We start from the raw sequence: 21,720 nt of genomic DNA, 5'->3' as shown, positions 1-21,720 counted from the left end.
CGTCTTGTATTCAGCTCATAATATTTTCTTTCTAGTGGGTAATAGCTTCCATTTCTATTTTTTGCAATTACCACCTGAATGTCATCTACTCTTGGATCCCATCTACATCAAAATGGAGTTCCTAGGAAGAGTCACAGGGTCTGCTCTTGAGGTCGAGGACAACAGTTGATAGCAAATGGTCAAATACCATGGAATTGCAAACAATTAAAACATTATTTGAATAACTTCAAAGAGGTTTTATAAAGAAACCTAGAAATAAAGAGAAAAACACAATAGACTAAAAGACAAAATGTGATTAGTACTGAGACATGAGGAAACAGCACTCAAACAGAAAAACCAAGCCCAAATCAACCACCACATCCCTGCTACTTTATCCTTAGACACCAACCCTGGAAACAGTTGTGTTATTTAACTTGGTGAAGCTTGGGGTGCTCTTTTGAAGGTTTCACCCTTTCTCTTTCTACCTGTCCTATGGATACCTTTAGAACAAATTTATGTACTTTCCCCTCAAACTAGTCCTTCATAAAATGCTCAATGAATTCAGCTCCTAACAGCTTTCGTATTTCAGTCCAACAGATAACATGGCATTGCCCTGCCAACCCCGTTTGCTGGATAATCAAGTTCACAGATATATTTTCCTTTCAGCCACACCCTGTATGTGGTGTTCAAAGACACTGGCATTAACATTAAATGGAGTCTGTAGGCACAAAGCACTTTTACATACACCTGTTAGGAAGCTTTATTTTCCTTAAAAGTTTTCTAAGAGTGGTTACATTTTTCTGCAGTTTTATGTGACTTGCTATAAATGATTGTTGCATTGCATTAAACACGACAAAAATCACTGGTGACAAAACAAAACAAAACTATGTGACCAGATGCTTGTCACCTATTTAGAAGAAAGAAGCAAATCTAACATTACACAAAACTACCTGGTTCTGCCAGTGAGGATAATGAAAATCAAATAACCATACAGGGCCTAAAATGAGAAATCTGATTGGATGATACATAGATACAAATGAAATGTAAAAATACTAGCAACTTACACAAAAATTATTGATTTTTTTTTCCTCCTGATTACTATTTCAGTGATCAGAGTATATTAGGTACTTGTTTGCTTGCAATGTGCTTTATTAATGCTGTATCTGACACCCAATTTGGAAATCAATGCTTATTTCATCATTTTTCTCTGAGGGGTTCTATTATTTACAATTGATTTAACAGGAATGAAAGGCTTACCATTAACAAGACCCAGCTGCTGACACTTCACAGATGAGTTATTGAACTTCAAAAAGTGAATTAACTTAACCATCGCCAAGACTGATAGTTTGATGATTTTCTGCACCAAGTCTAATGTATTTATAATTAGAATGTCAAAACAATAGTGTTCCTGCTTTGCCCAGTTTCTTGATTCTTGCACTTTATAGTATTTAAAAATTTATTTGCTTCTTAGCCCACCATTATTTTGGGTTGAAAAATGTTCCTTTAGTGGACTAAAAAAAATCCCACATGAAGACTGTTCAAAGGTTAGCTTCAAACATGTCTACGTAAACACAGAGCTTTCACCACTGAATATGTACAGACTGATGAATATAAAAGGATGTAATTATTCGAGGTCAACAACTACAAAGTGCAACTAACTGGGAAGAATGTTAAAAGGACTTCAGCTGCAAATTTTTAAAAACCCAGACTCAAATGAATGGCTTTAAAAAGGAGATTCATAAAATTTAAGTTTAGAAAAGAAAATCTGGAGTTAATTTCCAGGGTTGATTAAGTTAGTGGATCCGCATGGTTCTAAGGACCCCTCATTTCTCTTTCTGCTCCACAGCCCCAACTTTAGTGCCCCTCAGTGCTGTATGCATTTCCAGGCATCAGAGTTCCTCCCCACACCCACTGTCCAATGAGAAAACTGCCCATCTATGCGTTCTATAAGAAGGAAGCCTATTCCAGACTCTGCTATCACCAGTGAAAACTCTCCCTTAGGTCTAATTAGTTTTCTGTCACATGGGCATTTGTCAACCGGTCACTGGTGAGAGAATGGGAATGCCAGTGTTGGCTAAGCCTTGTTCATGGGGAGGAGGGGGAGAACACTGAGCAAAAATGGGCTTCTACCAAAGAGAACATGGGGAATGAGAAAGTATTTTCAAGCAGGCTTTACAGGCAGGAGATAATACGTGTCTTTTGTCCCCTCTGGCAAATCCTATCAGTCCAAGAGGAACCTCAGAAATTCTGACACTGGGGGAGCCCCCAAAAATAGCACACGTAGATCATCTTACAGCAGTGGCTCTCAACCAGGTGGATTTTACCCTCTACCTTTCACTCCAGAGAAGGAATGGCCAAGTCTGGAGGTATTTTGGGTTATCACAGCTGGAGAGGACTAATGGCATTTAACGGGTAAAAGCCAAGGACCCCGCTCGACATCATGAAGTACACAGGACAGCCCCTGACAACAATGATCTGGCCCCAAATGCCAGTAGCACTGCGACTAAGAATTCTGCTTTGTGCTTCTTGCCCTGCATTTGCCCCAGCTACCTCTCAGAGCCTCCAGCCAGGTTTTCCCCCATTTTCTGTCCTCAACAGTCAACCAAGTCTTTGTTGAGACATCTAAGGAATTTAAAACAGAGGATGAAGAAAGCAAAAGATAATTTTTAAAAAGCAACATGAAGGAAATACGACAAGCAGGAAAAAAAAATTTTTTTCACAAACAAAATTCAACTGTATGCTATTTATGAGGGGCCCATATAAAAGCACAGAACAGTTAATAAATGGCAAGAAAAGATATACCAGGAAACGACCAATAAAAAGAAAATTGGTCGAGTATAAACCAACTTTGGTATTAATATAAACCAAATGTTTGACTAGAGGATAGTTATCATTTTATGCTAACAGTTCATTCATGAGGAGAGAAATAACCATTCTAAACATGTACACAACAAAAGTTATCCTCAAAACTCTAATTTTGTGCCCTTTACTGTTCTCATTTTGGAACTTTGCATATGTACCACCTTCTTATTTCCTTTATGTCAGTAAGGGGCTAGATGGATGATAAGCAGGACCTATATGCTCATTCTGAAAACATTTCTGTGTTGTAAAACTCCCTAGTAAATGATAGATCTTGAAAGGTACATACAAAGGAAAATGTGTTAATATCTTCGCAAGCTGATTTGAAATTCTGCATGCCTGTTGGAGACCTGTGGACAGGAAGTTTTCCCATTTCATTAACAGGCCCTCAATTATCACTACCTACAGGACTTTATTGTCCCTCAGAGATCTTCAGTCTCCCTTTTTGGAGGTCTCCATCTGCCTGCTGCTGTTCTCCGAGAGACCTTCTCGGAGAGAACTCTCCCTTTCAGGCAGGCAGATTTTCATGGCAACTGCCAGCCTTTAGCCTGGTAGGTCAGTCCCAGCTGTGCTGGGTGGCTTGGCTGTGATCATGTGACCACATTCCAGCAACATCTTCATGAGTGTGTCTTGACTATTTTGCAGAGGAAGTTACTTGCAATTGTTTTTCACTGACTCAACAAATTTCCTATCAAACTACATCTACACTCCACTTTTTGAAGGTTCTTGGGACTTTCTATTACTAAGCCTTTACAGAGTTTTAGAAAGATTGTACATTTATGTATTTAAAAAAAAAAGTATGGTTACTGTTTTTGAAAAAAAATCACTGTCATATAAAATTTATTATGACAAATTGCAGATGCACATGGAAATGTATCAAAACTTCTGATTTTAATCTACTTATCTTTTTTGAGAACGATATTTAAAGGGTTAAAGAGAGCTTCTAAGAATCACTGGGCACCTAAGTAATTCTTCCATTTAAACTGAAACTGTTTTCAAAGTTATATAGGTATTACCTTTACCTACTACATACTACATCTGGCCATTAACTATTCGTCAACTCAGGCACTGTTAACAAAAATTAGAGGAAATAACACATGATAGAACAAAAGGTGTTTGCATTTAGTGGAGATATATCATTCCAATTAATACTATTAGTTCTCAGTCCTAAATATTCTGATTACTGTTCTAGGAGAGTCCCAGGATTAATAAAATTATATTTCTCTTGCTACTATGCTATGATAAATTTATGTAAATGTTGCTTCTGAATATACTTAGGCCTGGGAGTGAGATTATATATTATAGCTCTTACATCAATCCATAGCAAAAGATACTTGATAAATAAAATGTCACTGTCTAAATTCCATATTTCTAATTGGTACTATGTTTTTATACATGAGAAAAATTTTCTCATATATGTTTTAGAGTAATAGAACATTGAAAGTGTTGTTTCCCAAAGCAATGACTATATTATGCATATTTAGAACCACATAAGAAAATTATAATATAAGACTTTTGGTTTATACTACAGGCTTTGAGAAATAAGATCTGTAGTTCATAATACCTAGAATGCCAGTGTATTATGGATTTAAAAATTAAGTGTTAAATGCTTGCTAACATGTTCACATACTCAAACATTTCTGATTTGATTAACATTGATTATACTCCACAATTCTGAACTACCTGTCTGTGGTTCTCTCCTCCACACCAATACTTTAACTTATTTTTATTGGATTATAACCCCTAATAATTCAATTAAATAAATGAGGAAAAAGGAACAACTGTTTCTTCTGAGGAAAAAATTGAATTACTGAACATAGAATAAGTGTGGGAAATAGAGAGTCACCATTAAGCAAACACTCTCGTAATGAGTGTTTCAGTCAAGATCACCAGATATTAAAATTTGCGGTTCAAAGTTCGAAGGAGAAACAAGATATTTCCATAGTCCCCAAAATACGCCTATGGTATTTATTAGTCACAAAGGGAGCAACTTCGCTTTACATTGGAGAAACCCAGCAGGCACCATGCCTCAACAAGTGACCAAAGTTAATGTCATCAACAATAGGACATATTGACATCACGGCCCCCAGTTGGATGCACTGAGAAGGGCACATCACCGCTGTGGTATTCTAGTCAAAATACATAACCTCAATCCAACCTTATGTTATCATAGATCCAAATTCAACCTGAAGAAGGGTCAAGGTTTTGGAGGACAAGGGAAGACTGACAAAGAGTCCCAGTTGAAGAGCCTGAGACAACATGCCAACTGAGCTGTAAAATGGAATCTTGAATTGTATTCTCCAACAGGGAAAGGACATTAGTGGGAAAACTGGTGAAATCTAAATAAAATCTGTAACTTAATTAACGGTATTGTACTGATGTAATTTTCCCATTTTTTTTTTTTTTTAGTTGTACCATGGTTATGTAAGATTTTAACATCAGGCAAGCTCTGTAAGATGTACGGGAACCTCTCAAAATATCTTTGCAACTTTCTATAAATAGATAGCTATTTCACAATAAAAACATTTGAAAGTTCTAACAAACATGATATTACTAATGTAGTAGTTGACATTTCAGGGTTCACGGCCAAAGTAATGATCTGAACATTCTGAATGCATTAACTTACTCCACCCTCACAATAACCTGTGAATGAGTACCATAATTATCTCTACTATTAGGACAAAATAACTGAAGTTTCAAGCATGGGGGAACCTGCTTAGGATTGCACAGTTGCCATGTGATCCTAGGAAACCTGAACCCAGGGCCCCTGTGTTCACTTTGCACACTCCATCACTTACAGATGGCCTCAACCTGCATGTTAGGGCCTGGCCAATGTCTGGATCTGACCCTGCCCACTGCCCAGGGTTCCTAGATCTAAACCCAGCTTGGACAGCCGACACAGCCCTCAACAAAGATGTGCAAAATAAGAAGGAAAAGGACTCTGAAAGGAAATCTAAAATGGAAGAAAGGACCCATATGTATGTGAAGAGGAGGAAAAGGAGGGAGGAGGAAGAAGACGACGACGACCACGACGGCTAGTTAAGTTTGTGAGATTAGAATAAATAAGATAGCATTAAAATCCTATGTAACAAAAGAATACCAACTGGGAAGACATTCATTCCTGAGAAGGCATATGAACATTTGCATGCTGTTTGGGAAGAGGTAAAGATTTTCATTACCATTAGATTTTTATTTATTAGTATAATTATTCCTTTCTAAAGCAATCACTAAGAGGAGGACAATGAGAAGATCTTCTAGTGGAGTACAGCAAAACAAAAAACAAAAAATAAACAAAAACACTGAGAAAGTTTTAACAAAGGTGAAAAAAAGATGAAGACAAATGTAAAATATGCTAGAAATTTTATAGTAATTGCCATCAATAGACATGAACTAAAGTTTAAGACCAAGACTGTCATAAAAATACAAATCCAGTTTTATGACATTTACCCCTAAAATCACCTAATATAAAAGAAGCAAAATAAGATCAAAAGCATAAAGGCAGAAAAAAATGCATCAAAATCTAATCGAAGTGATTTATATGGTCATGTTAATAGGCTTCACAGTAAGTACTGCTAGCAATAAACAGTACCACAGCAAAATGTTAAGAGTCAATGTATCAGGAAGATAAAACAACTTATAAACTTATCTGCTCCTATTAACGTGACTTTGAAGTACTTCAAGGGCATTTTAATATAACTGTGTCAACAACAACAACAAAAAAACATTTAAAATCACCATTAACCTGGAAGATTCCAAGAGCTCTGCCCTAGTAACAGATTAGCAAGTGAAAAGAATCAGTAATGAGGGATACAATTGATAGGCTTAATTCAATGAACACTTCCAGCATGAAACATATATTTACATAAACACACACACAAAAAACCCCATAAAGCTGAACTGCATACTAGTCCATGAAGCCTCAACTAACTTCAAAAAGTCAGCATTTCCTTATCACTCTAGTCTCTGAAAAAAAACAAGGTAGTTAAGTGTTAATATTTTTTTTAAATAACACTTAGAAACATACCTTATCCAAGTGCCAAAAAAAAAAAAAAAAAAAGACTAAGCAAAAATGTTAATACCACATATCAAAGCATGTAGGATGAAGTAAAATAACTTGTTTGAGGGAAGATGACAGCTATAAATTCTAGGGGGGGAAAAGAAGCTGATAATTAATGAGCTAATTATTCAAAAAAATAGTAAGCTCAAAGAATAAAGTATTAAAAAGTAAAAACAGAAGATGATAAATTAAAAAACCATACTATAGAAAGTATTAAAATCCCTTTGATCCTCTGAAAAGACTAAAAATAGTAAAATCTCTGACATGAATAATCAAGAGAAGGAATATATTAATATTGAGAATAAAAGACATGACCAGAGGTAGAGAGATTAAAAAGAAAACTGTGAACAATTTAAATATAAATAATATGGACTCAAAAAGAACTGCAATATCAGAAAGGTCCTAAAACCATTAATGAAACAGAAAAATATTTCCATCAAGAAAATGCGAGGCCCAAATGGTTTTATAAGCTAATCATTCATGCAAGATACTATTAACCTAGAAAAAGACAAATGTAATACAATGCAAAATATTAAATAAAAATGGCCCATGGGCGAAATTTGGCTTGGCATCTATTTTTGTAAATAAAGTTTTACTGGAACAGCGCTACTTAAAAAAAAATAATAATAAAACCTGTTTTCTCTGCTGTGACAGCTTTCATGCTGAAAGGGCAAAGCTAAATAGCTATTAGAGACCGTTAGAGGCCACAAAGCAGAAAATTTTACATCTGGCCCTTAGAGAAAGTTTGTTGCTAATAAGTTTCACAAAGAAAGCTTCCGAAACAGAAGCCTGGAAGGTAGCTTGGAAGGTAAGAGCTATGGCAGAAGGCAGAGTAGGGTGTAGGAGAGGAAGAGGGCAGGGAGGGAAGGGCTGTTCATGGCTTAGAACATTCCATCAAGTAGAGCATCTTTACAGAGAAGGTGAGATTTGAGCCAGGACTTAAAGGGCATGTGGGGATTAGCTGCGTGGATGGATACTTGGTTGGAACAGCATTCCAAGTAGAAGGAAGAGGTAAGGAAAAGGCTGTGAGGCAAGACTGTACCTTCTGTGATTAAAGTACGGCCATGGGACTCTGGGACAGAGTTCAAGGCACATAATGCTGCCAGAAGAGGAGGTCAGAAAGGTAATGTGTATGTTACGGGAAGTGAAGGGCAACTGAAAGTCTGTAGGTCTTTGTAGGCCACTGTAAGGATTCTGGCTTTCATCCAAGTTAAATGGAGAACCATTCCAGGATTTTGAAGTGTTTCAGGACCTATATTACTCAAACACCAATGGCTATGTTGAAAATAGTTGGTAGAAGGACAAGAGTACAAAAGAGAGGCCCACTGAGAGCCAAGAGAGGGCAGTGGATCAAACCAGATTAATAGTAGTGAAGGTGACGAGACTCTGTGTATATGTAAAACTGGCCAGAGAAACAGCAAAATGAAATTTACATGTTAAAAATGGAGAAAAAATTACTGATCTCTAAATCGAATGAAGGTTATACAAGAAATGCAAATATGTTCTAAAGATCCTTAAAATAGAAACCTATTCTTAATGAAATGAGTAACAAAAGCAGTCAGAAATTTTTCTCTGTGATAAAGGCAGGTCCAAACTAACAAATGAAAAGGGTCTACATGATGTCCTAGCAGGCGGGAGGGATGATAAAGAATAAGTGATCAACAAGAAGGCGTATCTTGGGAAAGTCACCAGGTTTCCAAGATGATGGGGAGAAAAATACACACACACACACACACACACACACACACATATATAATATTTAAAATAAATATATTTATATGTGTATAAATATACGTATGGACAACCACAGAGGTAAGTAGAAAGGCCAATCCACTCTGGATTGGAGAAACGGAATACCACGATAACAAGTTTCCCTGAACTATTCAAATTTAAATCAAACCTTCAAATAAGAAAAAGTAGGCAGGTTTGACTAACCACGAAAATTCTGAAACAACAAAGGGATTAATGAGAGGGGCTGACTCCCTCAATTATTAAAGGTTATAAAATTATAATAATTAAGGGATCAACAGATGCATCTATGGAACCAAATACAGAAACCAAGAGTAGACAGAAGGACAATGTATCTCACAGCAGAAGGCAAAGATGGCTTACCAAATGGTACTTTTAAAAATTATATAATCTTATACTAAACTGAATAATTTAATACACTGATAGCAATGTAAATTCATCTACCTTCTCTGAAAAACACTTCATCAATACGAATGAAGCTCCTCTTTTGACTTAGTGATCTGGTAGTTCCAATTCTAAGAAGCCATCCTAAAGGAATAATCATGATAAATACATACTATGTTTTTTGTTTTTCCTAAGATACAAAAATTAAAAATATTTTTAAGTCTACCAAAAGGAGTAGTTAGTATACACTACCATGCCTCTGTAAAACAGATGATTATCTAGACATGAAAAAAAAATTTCTGATATTTAATGACAGACAACAGGTTATTGTGTAGAGAATTGCTTATTCTGGCTTATACAATGCTAATTTAGAGAGAAGACATTAAGCTGTATGGGTACATTCTAGAAAGCTGGAATCTTTTTTGAGTGACTCATCTTTATTTCCCCCCCTTTCCAAAATTTTCATTTTGAGCATTTATAATTATCTAATTAAAAGAAATGTTAAATTAAATGTCATAAGGATCATAAAGCATTTTATTTGGTTTAAGTTAGATTCATATTTATGTAAGAGCCACATATTCTGAATTCTATACATGCACTCTGCGCCTCATATAAGATTTTTCCAGTATATAAAAATAATGCACACAAATGACAAAGTGGATCAGATTTACAAGCCAACTTAATATTATGAAAAAATCATATGCAAACAATTGCAATTAGTGATTTAAGTATACTGCAAGGCATTTAAAATAGCATCTACTCAAGTGAATAAAGGACTATACAGTATAAAGGGTTAAAAAAGGGAGATAAGAGTATTGATTTCTTGCTTCACAGAAACAGAAATGGAAAGTAGCCACAAATGGTATTAACATATGAAGTATTTTGACAGCGATCTACTTTTTGAAAGCTTTATCAGCCTTAAAAGTGCATTCAGCACGAAGTATGCAATCATTTGTTATAGATGTGTTCCCAAAGTGTCTTCCAATCTTGTTGTATATTAAATGAATTATTTTGATTTCAAAAACCTTGATTTTCTACATCCAGACAGTATCGGGATATATTTTAAAAGAGGCAAATACCCACATGTAACACATGCATTTTATACTGTTACTGAATCAGCATTGAAAAGACTGAATTTTCAGTGCTAACATGGCCCAGCAAAATTAGTTTAATTTGATAGTTCTTACAACACCCCTATCAAGCCCTATTTTCTGTATAACCCATCCAGAGATATAGAATTGCACTTTCCTCAGTAGAGATGAGTTGTCAATCTCTGATCGCTTCAATAGGCTCCTATAATCTCACCGTTGACTACTTCGCTCTCAATAGGGAATCATTACTTGACACTTGACTTGGAAATCTGCCTGGTGTTCAATTTGATTTCAGTGGTAGTCAATGGAAAAATCTCAAGCCTCTACACATTCCTTTGTTATCTTTGTACATTTTTTCTTTGAGGAATTTCCAAAGTTGAATGGGCCACTGAAGACCCGACAGGACCAGAACACTATGAGGGCAGAGAAGTGAGCAAGAAGATCCGAAAACTACACAGAGCTCAAATTCCGAGTTGCCTGGATGTTGAGCCAGGTCCCCCTTTAGCCATTGACAGGGACTGCACCCAAAGTCAGCCTCCACTGGGACCAATGACCCGACCTCAGCATGCTCCCTTTCTCCCACAGGAGGGATAAGCAACTTCCCACAGATTTGAAGGTATCCAGATGCTGGACAGGTGACTTCCCAGGACAACCCTACAAATAGCTACTACTTTAAAATCCAGTCTGCCCGCTGCCAAGCATGTCTGATTATTCCTCCCCTGAGAAAGATGCTCCCTCAAGCTTTCCCTGAAAAAGGAATAGCAGCCGGGGAAGACTCCATTTGGAACTTAACCCCCCAGTGGGAAGCCAGCAAGTACTGCGGCCCAGCAGCACAGCTTGGGGGGTGAGGGGAAGTTAGTGGCCCCACAAAACCCCTTCCTTGTTGCTCCTGGCTTTTCAAGTTTTTCCTCACAAAGCCTATTTCCAAAATCTTGTTTAGACCTCATGGAGCCCACCTCGAACCATGGTATAGGACAGGAGGTGGTTCATGAGGACCTTGCCAGGCATTATGGAGTCATTGGTTTCACTACACAGAGGTCATTTTGATGGTTTATGACAGGTCTGTGCTCAAGTGGAATTTTAATGGATGAATAGGGCTCTGGAGTACAGTGGATCTAAGGGGTGGGCTTGAGAGCTGGAAGCGTCCTTCAGAGAAGAGTTCCTACCAAGGCTTAGAAGGAATGAAGCAAGCCACTGACCACCTCAACTTATAGACAATTTAGTACTGAGGAAACTAAACGGACAAGAAAGTAGTGGGAGGGAAGAAGGACGGTTGTTCTGGGATCCCGTGTGAAGAAGGGCTTTGGATAATAGCCTAGGAGCTCCACTTCAGGGTTCCTCAAACAAGGGTCTGTGGCTAACCACCTGAAAACATAAAATCCCTCTAGGATTCAGAGCCAATGCTTTCCTTTTGCTGGTGTGGGTGGCAAGTCCCACTATCTAGAAAGTTTAATGAGAGGAAAGGAGGTCAACGTCATATTTGTAATGCACATTCAGGCAAATTATTATATTATTGTGTAAAAATGGTTTCAGAGGAGTTTGAAAAAGAAATGTAATAACAGAACATGCCTCAGGCTGCAGTTAGGTTGAACTCACAAGAGCCTCTCTGTAGCAAACAGATACCAATTCATGTTGCAAAAGACAATTAATATTCAGTAAAATATTCAGCATCATGTGGAACATCAATGTAACGTTAACTTAGATTTTATTGGAATTGTGTCTTTGTATTCACTTTGATTTTATAGTTGTAGAGGCACTATTAGCACAGGAGAATGTATCTAGGTTTCCAATTGTACTTATTAAAGTAACAAAACTAAGGTCAGGACAGGGGTTGAGTGAGGGGCGATAAAAGATTCGGAAGAGCATAGGCTTCTCAGCCAGACTGCTTGGGTTCAAATTCTGACTCTACTACCTGCCGGCCCCAGGACCTTGTCACTGAATCTCAGTCTGCTGTGAAAATGGAATTAATAAAAGTTCCTACCACACTGGGTCATTGTGAGGAATCCGTTCCGTGCATTAATGCTGTCATGTGCTTGATAGAAAATAAAGACAGCTCCGGCTGTTAACTATTGTGGCTCCTTTTTCCTTTTATTGGGAGCCATACCTGGTTTGAGGTGATGATACCCACAAGTCCCAGGGAACTTGTCACATTATAGGTAAATGTGTATTTCTGAAAAATCATTTCAGTGAGTAGATTGGTTGGAGAGGAGAAACTAAAACTCATTTGGGAGATCGAAGTGAATGACAATGTAATTGAGAACATTGTTCTGAATCTGCTCAAGGGCGCTTCTGGACCAGCATTACCTGGGAACTTGTTAGAAACGCAAATTCTCGTCTCTGAATAAACAGCTCTGGAGATAGTACCCACCTATGGGTTTTATCATGCCCTTCAAATGGTTTTGCCACTCTGGGACAGGAACTGGCAGACTCCTTCTGTAAAGGATCAGATTTAAATATATTTTTGCAGGGCACTTGGTCCCCTTGAAAATGTTAAAAAAAATGGGTATGTTCCAATAAATCACTTATGGAACTATGTACAGGCTAGATTTGGCCAACTGCCTATATCTCACGGACCCCTGCACCAGGATGCTGAGGACAGCAGCTGTGACTGGCAACAACGGAGGACAATGTTGAAGTCTGGGTTTGAGATGGTGAGTTTGAGGTAGACACGGACAATTCTCAGTTGAGTATCTGGCTCTGGAGCTTAAAGGAAAGAGCAGGGCTGAAGGTATAGATTTAAAGGCAGTGTAAGATGCTTATGAAAAGGTGGGTACAGGTGACACTGCCCATGATGCCCACGGAGCATGGGGCATGAGCCAGAGGGCAGACCACCAAGCCCAGACAGGCAAGGAAGAGCAAACACCAAGAAAGATGGTGAACCTGGCAACAGAGCCAAGAACGTGGCTGTGACCATTTCCAGTCCCCACAGTACCACGAGCATGAAAACGCAGCTACCGAAGGGACAGTCGGCGTGTCCGTGACTGTATGCATACCTTGAAGTTATGTATGGGGCGGGTAAAATGTTTTTTGATAAAAAACACAGTCTGTGGGTAGATGGATCAAAGAGAAGAGGACAAAGATAGGTCAACTGAGGGAATGAGGTCCTTGACCTGGGGACAGTTCCCACCAAGAGCCTAAGAATGTGGGACTGGTCCCAAACAACAGGAAGCACACCTCATTTGTCCATACCAACCAGAAGAGTAGGGACACTGAAGCTTCAGGGTGGGCAAGAAGTTCAGCTTCTATTATGGAGGTAACCTCAACCTTATCAACAAATTAGATTAGAAAAGGATTAGGCTGAGGATTGGAGAACAGTAGACAAGATAATAAAATATCATTCTTTCAAAATAAGTCAAAGTTTTCACCAATTCAGAGCGCACTTCCCATTTAGTAGGAATTAGTTTTGTTCTTTAATTACACTGGATTTATGAACAGGCGAGGCATATAGGAGATTTTATTCCCTGTTCTCTATTTTAGCATTCATATCTTGATGCGCTCCTTCACCTAACCCAAGTTATGCTGACATGATCTTTGACTTCCCACGGAGAAGCGTTCATTTTAACTGGCAGGCAAATGATATTACACTCCAAAGGCCCATCATGCTAAATGACCATTAAACCATTACACTTAAGAACTGCCTCTCAGGATAGAGATTCCAAAAGCTGCTCACAGTATCACTGTTTAACTATCAGCATTTTAGAGACAGGGAAATGTCATCACCAACCTCACATGAATTCCTCTGGTTGTAAACAAAACATCTGTGGCTGGTTAGCTCAGCTGGTTCATCGATGGAGTTAAATGACCAAAATCTTGAGAGGAATCCTTGCCAAGCTCTGGATACAGGCCCCTTAGGTGTCACCCCTGTTAGATGAGGCACCTCACAAATGGAAGTTTGGATTCATACAGGTATAGCTGCCACCATACCATTCCTCAGCCTCCTTGCTCCTTATTCCCCAACAACCTCCCCACTTGCCGCCGCGTACCACCCCCCAACCCACCCCACCCCTGGTATTCACAAGGCTATTTTTTTTCAAGATTTTATTTGAGAGAGAGACAGAGAGAAGAAGATGACTCCCTCTTGAGCAGGGAGCCCGATGTGGGGCTCAATCTCAGGACCCTGAGATCATGACCTGACCCAGAGGTAGACACTTCACCAACTGGGCCATCCAGGCGCCCCACGAGGTTATGGCACTCCATGCCTTCTCCCAAAGTGTTCCTTCCACTGTGGCTAATTAGTGTTCTCCTCCAATCCCTCCCAACACAGCTGGCCCCAAAACCACCGAAGTCCTAGTATGTTTCTCACTTGACTGCAACCTTCCTGAGTCTCTACACGTCTGAGTGACCACCCTGGGAACTCTGTATTCTCTGATTTAGTTCATAATTACCTTCAGCGGGAGATGCTAAGCTGGCTGAGGACAATAGTACAGGTACAGCACAGTATCATATAAAATCAAAGTCTTTCCTATTTCAAGTGCCGGATTTCTTAGTTGGGTAATCCTGAGCACTGCATCTAACCTATCTGGACATTCACTTTCTCATTTGTAAGGTGAAAAGCCATACCCAGCTCTAATTCTCTGCCTTAGCTTTTTAAAAGAACACTGTAGTCTCTAGTGACCCTCAAACACGTGACTGGTAGAGACAGATCGTAAATGTACATCTAGAGCAAGTGCAAAAAACAAAATGAAAAAACCCCACCGCGCCTTATGGGCCCTGTGGGTCACAAGCACCAGTTCTTCTTTGCCTTCATTTCTCTTCTTTTCAGCCATACCTTTAAGCCGTGCAGGGCCACTTGTGTCCTACACTGGGAGTCACACTCATTTTGACTTGTTCACTTACATTTTTAAAAGTGTGCAGTTGACAATCATTTTTAGGTCACAATTTTAAAAAGGCAACCCCAGGGAGAAGTCTGTGCCTGGTCCACAGAGAAGGTAATCAAGTTTTATTATTTATTATTATTATTTTTTTTTACTGAAGATTTTACTTATTTGAAAGAGGAAGTGAGAGAGCATAAGTGCCAGAGGGAGAAAGGTCAGAGGCAGAAGCAGACTCCCCGCTGAGCAGGAAGCTGGATACAGGGCTGCATCCTGGGACTCCCGGATCATGACCGGAGTCAAAGGCAGATGCTTACCTGACTGAGCCACCCAGGTGCCTGATAATCAAGTTTTCCTAGAGAAACCATACACCACCTTTTTCCTCTTCTACTACCGTATCAGAGGTTCTCAAACTGATCTAGCGAGTCCAGATGGGGCTGCACAGGATATCTGCGAAATATTAACTACTTTTCTCCTAATACTAGTTGGCACTTGCTTTTCTCATGCTCTTGTGTATACTGCAGTTTTCTGGAACCTGGTATAAGGGACATCACGAAGGCTTGAAGGCAGAAGCAGATAGGGGAATCCAGCTACCTTCTACTAAGACAGACACTAAAAGTTAACAAAAATGTGGAGAAAAGTTTACGCTTCTCACCATGTTTGCTTTGGGAAAATCCCTTTTCCATAAAAAATTTTACATTAACTTAAAAGGCTTAATCTAACTGAAGCAATAAGCAAATTTCTCATTTTTAGTTTCTAATATGGTAAATATCTATAGCCATAAGCCACATATAAAAGAGCCTGGAGGTCCTCGATGACTGAAGAGCATGAAAGAGTCAGACTAAGACATCTGGGACCTGCTTCTCTAGATCGATAATGGTATGAAATAAGTACGTGGCAAATAGAAGAATTAAGTGTAATTCTGAATTCTAAGACATATGAAAAATACACTCACAACAGATTAAGATTTTATCTTTTACTGATATCCAGAACCCTGAGCATTTTTCCCCTAAAGAATGCCAGTAGGGTCCACACAATCCAATCACCTCAGCTTTCAAAAACCCCATTCTGTGCTCCAGACCATGAGCGACATGGAACAAGGAATAGGGAGGGAATGAAGTTCTCACTCCTTCTCCCGCTTCATGAGGTCAGCTCAGGGATGGCGCCCCTATACGCATCCTTTGCAATACCACATATATTAGTGTGCTAAGGTTGTTCTAACAAAATACCACAGACTGGCTGACTTAAGAGATTTAGTTCTCAGGGCACCTGGGTGGCTCAGTGGGTTAAAGCCTCTGCCTTTGGCTCAGGTCATAATCTCAGGATGCTGGGATCGAGCCCCGCATTGGGTTCTCTGCTCGGCAGAGAGCCTGCTTCCTCCTCTCTCTCTCTGCCTGCCTCTCTGCCTACTTGTGATCTCTATCTGCCAAATAAATAAATAAATCTTTAAAAAAAAAGAGAGAGATTTAGTTCTCAAAGTTCTAGAGGCTAGAATATCAAGGTGTTAAGTAGTTCTGACTTCTTCCTGAGGTCAGTCCCCTTGGCTTGCAAGAAGCTTTCTTTGGTCATGCCCTTCACCTGGTCCTAGCATATCTCTAGTCGCTAATAACACCAGTCTTACTGGATTAAGACCCCACCCTACTGGTCTCCTTGAATCCCCTCTTTGAAGGCCTATCTCCAAATATTGTCACCTGGAACACCCATGTGAACTCACTTAACCTTAAATGCCTCTTTCAAAGCCCGGTTTCCAAATATGGTCCCATTCTGAGGTACTGAGAAGTTAGGACTTCAATATATTAGTTTTGGAGGAACACAACTAAGCCTGCAACACCATGGTGAGAAAATAATGTTCTTCTACTTCATGATTATGAAAATCTTACACCCTATTCTCTACTAGCTCATCTTTCTACGTGTACACAGGAAGCCCCTTGAATTCACATGGCTCAAGTTCTTCATTTTACTCAGGTACAGAGAGATGAAATAACCTGTCTAAGGTCACACAGCACATTACTGGTTCATACAAGGAAGCAATGCTTTTAATTTCTAAATATAGTCTTATTCTCAATATTCAGGAAGTGTATTATTTAGAGAAAGCTTCAGTGATTTTAAGAGAATATCTGAGGACTGCTTACAGTTATTTCCTTTGTCAAGAATTCTTTTTGTTCAATTATCATGCCCCAATAGATTTGTCTATTATGTGTAGAGAATAAAGGATGGAGGCGGGGGTCGATGGGTTTGTTAGTTTCTTACACTTGTGTTTGCCTACATTGAAGCAGATCCATGTTCAACCAATCCTTGCCAAGTGTTTGAAATCAAACCCTTTAATCACAGAGAAGCAATAAAAACAGAATATAAAGAAACCTTCTGCCTCATGACCTTCTGTTATGTTAAAAAGCAGCTGCCAAGCTTACAACTCCCTAAAGTTCTGATAACTGGGTTAAGAGCTAGAACAAGCCTCCACGAAGGTGAAAGCAGGTGAAAGGCCACTGGCTGGGAAGGCAGAACTACCCAGGCACCATCAACAGCCAGGATGCCCCAGGTGTCTTCAATAGTGGACGCTCCTTCCTTCTCCCACAAGGCATAGCTGAAGAGACGCTGCCCGACCCCATGAGGCACTACTCCCCCTACCTTGCACCCAGTTCTTCTTGGGAAAGCATTACTAGAATGTGAGAATAGCAGATTTCCAGTGTTAATGAGTACAAAGTAAGCAGAGATTGGCAGGAGACCTTGCCTTGTTTTAGCAATCGAAAGCAGGGGCCGGCAAACTACAACCTAAGCGCAAATCTAGCCTTTCAGCTGAGCATGAAAACAAAACCATGAAACAAAACACAAAAAGCAAAATAAAATTTCAGGACATGTAAGACTGTCAAGATCAGATTTCCGTGTCTGCACTCATTCACTCATATATGGTCTAAAACTGCTTTGCTTCTACAATGAAGGTAGGATTGAGTAAGGGAAGTCATACGACCCACGGAGCCTAGATTATTTACTCTCTGGTCTCTTCACAGAAGTTTGCAATCATCGAATCTAAACTTCGGAGCCCTCCCACCCCTAATCCCAAATATATAAAGCTCAGGTTTCAGATTTTATTATCTTTTGCTATTTCACCCTGGAAAATTTTATGATTTAGCAGATGGATATCAGTTGAATTTAGGATTTTGTAGGACCTGGTAAACACCCCCCCAAAATTTAGATTTCTAAATCTTTTTAGAACAGCCAAAATATCACAGTTTGAAACCAAAATCCTCTAAAGTGAGAAAACTGTTTTGTTTCACTTCCAACTGAATACAATGAAAGGATGCCTACAGTCATTTTAATGTTAAACTGTTTATTGTAACTACATGGGAGTTGTAAGAAAAACTCAGTTCATATTTTATCATAGAGCTCTAACACAAAATGCCTCCCTCCCAGTATCCACCCTCCCTTCTATCAATGTCAACTCGCTTCCCCACCTTCAACAGACTCCAAGCTATTTAACCCACGGCTCCTTCAGGAGATAGTTCAACATAAAACAGCACATCAATTCTTTCCTCGGAGTTTTTCCTGGCAAGAAATTATTACCGTAGATCAAAGTGATTAATCAAAATAAATGCTCCAGAAGCCAGATAAGGCGGATTACAAAGGGAATTACGGAATGTAGCTTCTAGTAAGAGTATTAAGGAGTTTAAAAGGAGTACCTCTGAACACATACCTCTCCTCTGTAGATCCTGAGATCACTTCTACTAGGTGAAAAGGATGGGTGACCGTCACTTCATGGTAATAGGCAGGATTCTGCAATAACAAACACCTTGAGTTAGGAGTCTCAAGCAACAATGCAGGAAAAAAGTAGATTTCATTACTCCAGGTCTTCGTCTGCTTCTCCACAATACCTCCTTTTCCAGGATTTCCATGATGTGACAAGTTTATCCTTGTCATAATGGGAAGAAATCACCAAGCCCCTTTGCTAAATCTCAAACCAAGCCTGACTGCCTCGCTTGAAGCCTTAAATGTCAAAGTTGAGGAAAGCAGGGGCACCTGGGAGTCTTAGCCCTTAAGCGTCTATCTTCCTCTCGGGTCATGGGTCCTGCCTGGGTGCTCGGGTCATGGGTCCCACCTAGGTGAAGCCCCGCATCGGGCTCCCTGCTCAGACGGAAGCCTGATTCTCCCTCTCCTGCTCCCCTTGCTTGTGACAATCTCAGGAGCAATTTTCATTGAAAATGTTTCTTGGCAGACACATAGTGGGAAAAAAGTTTGGTGAGTGGTGTGCCTAATCTTGGAAGGTGAAAGTTCACAAAAGCATTGGAATGGACCAAAATATCCTTAATCCTCAGCTCTCCAGTCTGTGAAATGGGAGGTGTGATAAATACGGCAGGGGCCTGCAAAGAGAAGGCATTGAAAGTAATGACAGTCCAGTAGATAAAAGACAAACTGCAACATCCTTGATTGTTTGTATATCCTTACATTGCTTGGGTATGTATCTTACTGAGGATCACAACTAAATTATAATACTTATCCCGTGTGTGTGTGAATTAAGTGAACAAACCTGGGTGCTTTCCCTTCCATTCTTGGCATCATCATGAACTCTCAGGTGCAGCTCAGCCACTAAATAATGAGAAGGTATTACCTCTTCAGCTTGGGTGCATTTTATCTACCAAATAAATCAATTTAAAACTCATCTTGACACTCTCCCACCCCATCATTTCAATGTGGAAAAAAAGGAAAGAGATTCAACCCAACTAATCCAATTGCTTCTCGAAGATACAGACTCCTTAAGTGTTGCCTCAGACTATGTCCGACCTCTTGAACTCACAGAGGGGAAATTAAGGCACAAAAACCTAGCAGTTCAAATCACAGCAGCTTGAAGATTTGGTAAGATTTAATCTGTGAGTTTCCCGAAGGCAAATAAGGTGGAGCAAAATAACCAGAGAGTAACATATTGAAGAATAGCTTATTTTTAAAAACTGAAAATGGCCCCAAACACTGAACCCTTAAAAGGAAAGATGTTACAGAAGTTCAAGGTGATCATATTAAGTTACCAAAGGATAACAACATAGACAGGCAACTCGTCAGGGAGAGGTGAGTTGAGTACAAGCAAGCAAACAAACAAAAACTTAGATAACTGGGTACAAGGAAACTTTTGCTTGGATAACTACACCAACCTCATCATGGACATAATACCTTATTTACCTCACAGATATTTTCATTGCACAGCGGATCAGGAAGTATTTCTGTTTCTTAATATTGTCATTGGCTGGAGTAAACCAAAAAGGGATTTGTTACCCTGGAGTCATCTTCTGAATGGTCACCCCAGGAAGCTTCACCATGAAGTTAAAGGCCTCTCAATGTAATCCCCTGAGCATGCCATATTGGTCTACAATTTGGTCTCTTCTTAGGAAGGCCTTGGAAACGTACGTGTGAATATTCACACCTGGAAAATTCTACTTCCAAGGCATCTGAAATCCTCCCTGGGGACCAAGATACAAATACTGTATATGAGCAAAATAAAGGGTCTCAAAATAGTGTACATAGTCAAGAATCACTTGGCAGGACTTCCTACAAGTGCACATTACCAGTCAGTCCCCATCACAGAGATTCAGATATGGTAGATCTAAATTTTTCTAGGCTTTATTTTTTATAACACATGTAATATTTATTGATCACATAATATAAGCAATGTAACCTGCCAAATCTCTCAAAAGTTTACCGTCTTTGAGCATTGTATTTTTCAGAGCAAACCTTTATGGAACAAGTTTTCATTCTGCCTTTTTTTTTTTTTTTAAGATTTTATCTATTTATTTGTCAGAGAGAGGGAGAACACAGGAAGGGGAAGCAGCAGGCAGAGGGAGAGGGAGAAGTAGGCTCCCTGCTAAGCAAGGACCCAGATGCAGGACTCAATCCCAGGACCCTGGGACCATGACCCAAGCTGAAGGCAGATGCCTGACTGTGCCACCCAGGTGTCCCTCATTCTGGTTTATAAAAGAGAAAGCTGAGGTCCAAAGAGACCACAGAATATACAAGAATATACTCAAAACCACATAGCTTGTATATACAGAAGTCAAGGCCACAAACATTCATTCATTCATTATTTCTCTTACTTGTTTTCTAACTACTTTCCTCCCAAACTCCTCCACTTGGTCACCCTGGGCCACCTGCTAGCTTCTGAACCTACTAGACATATACCTGCCTGCCCCCAGGGCCTTTGCTCTTTCCCTTCTCCATGCCTGGAGCATTCTTCCCCTTCTCTCTTCACTTGCTCATCGCGTCCTTTACTCTTTGATCAGTCACCTTCTCAATGACAACTTCTATATGACTATATTATTTAAATGACACCCCCCTTCCTAGAAATACCTTGTCCTCCTTCCCTATCTTCCCTATCCTTCTGAAAGATGTTCCATGAGTGATGTATACTATTTGCTCTGAATGATTTACAAGTGTCTATCTCTTCCACCAGGATGGTGGTTCTTCAACCTTAGCAGCATGAGAATCACCAGAAGGATTTTTTAAAATGTGGATTCCTCACTTCACTCCTAAAAGATTTGATTAAAGTAATGCTAATAGTACCAGTCAGCAGACCATCTTGAACAGCCTTGCCCTAAGGCACTGATTCTCACCTGGGATAATTCTGCCCCCGCCCCCCCGGGACAGTTCACACTGTCTAGAGACAGTTTTATCATCAGAATGAGGGTGGATAGCTACTTCGCATCTCTGTGCTAAAAATCCTGTACTGCTCAGGACAGCCCGGCAACAAAGAATTTTCCAGTCCAAAATGTCAACAGCGCTGAGGTTGAGAAACCCTACCCTTGGAGAGTGC

At 39.5% G+C, this 21,720-nt stretch overlaps 1 long non-coding RNA gene across 1 annotated transcript in view; it reads right to left on the bottom strand.

Annotated features, from left to right (window-relative positions):
• LOC116869664 overlaps positions 1 to 21,720 on the bottom strand; it is a 338,580-nt gene that overhangs the window by 289,043 nt on the left and 27,817 nt on the right. The window contains exon 2 of the long non-coding RNA XR_004383083.1: positions 18,622 to 18,701. This is a non-coding gene — a long non-coding RNA (uncharacterized LOC116869664). The remainder of the gene's footprint in view (positions 1 to 18,621; positions 18,702 to 21,720) is intronic.

This window comes from Lontra canadensis, unplaced genomic scaffold (assembly GCF_010015895.1).
Source record: "Lontra canadensis isolate GAN:19392208 unplaced genomic scaffold, GSC_riverotter_1.0 scaffold20, whole genome shotgun sequence".
Classification (NCBI taxonomy): Eukaryota; Metazoa; Chordata; class Mammalia; order Carnivora; family Mustelidae; genus Lontra; species Lontra canadensis.
Note: the sequence above shows the minus strand (reverse complement) of the source record. Positions and strands in the feature narration are given on the sequence as shown.